Below are 690 nucleotides of genomic sequence, written 5' to 3'. Positions count from 1 at the left end.
TCCAGTTCATTGGGCTTGGATGTCTCTAGGTTATCAATTCTGCTAACATAATAATAATTATACAACATAAAAATTATATCATTAGAAAGTAAAACACCTAAACTTTCTAATAATATATATTTTGTATTATCATGGTTAAATTTATGATCTATGGATGCGTGCAAGTCCTATGTAGTTAACCCTAAAAATGTACTATTTTTTTCAAAATATGATCCACACTTTATTCTTACAAAGTACCTAGAAGCACGTGTAAAAACTGGCTCTTGCACTAGAGTCCACTTACCTCCTCTCTCCTATTCTCACTTCTCCCGCTAAGCAAACAAAATAATATTTTATCATCTTATAGCTGGCTGACTGGATCTTATTATACTTGCTCTTAGATGAATTGCTCTTAGATGAATGTTTCATTTTTCTTGCTATTTTGGCTTGGAGATTCGCGTCCCGTGATTTAAGTTTGGACGGCATATTAAATCTGGTCAGCGCCTATGGATGGCTGTCACAGAGCAACATGATGCCACGTTTGATCATGAGCGTCTAGCTTAGCAATGAATACCTGTGACAGCGTGTGTCTGTATTTTTTCTGCGCTTCTATAAAGCCTGTACGTTGTGCTTCTCCAACCATGGAATCTGGTTTTTTCGAAACAAAAAACCAATTCAGGAAGAGATCAGAGGGAGAGTGTGTGTGTGTGA

Source organism: Lolium perenne, chromosome 6 (genome assembly GCF_019359855.2).
Source record: "Lolium perenne isolate Kyuss_39 chromosome 6, Kyuss_2.0, whole genome shotgun sequence".
Taxonomy (NCBI): domain Eukaryota; kingdom Viridiplantae; phylum Streptophyta; class Magnoliopsida; order Poales; family Poaceae; genus Lolium; species Lolium perenne.
This window is presented reverse-complemented; position numbering follows the sequence as displayed.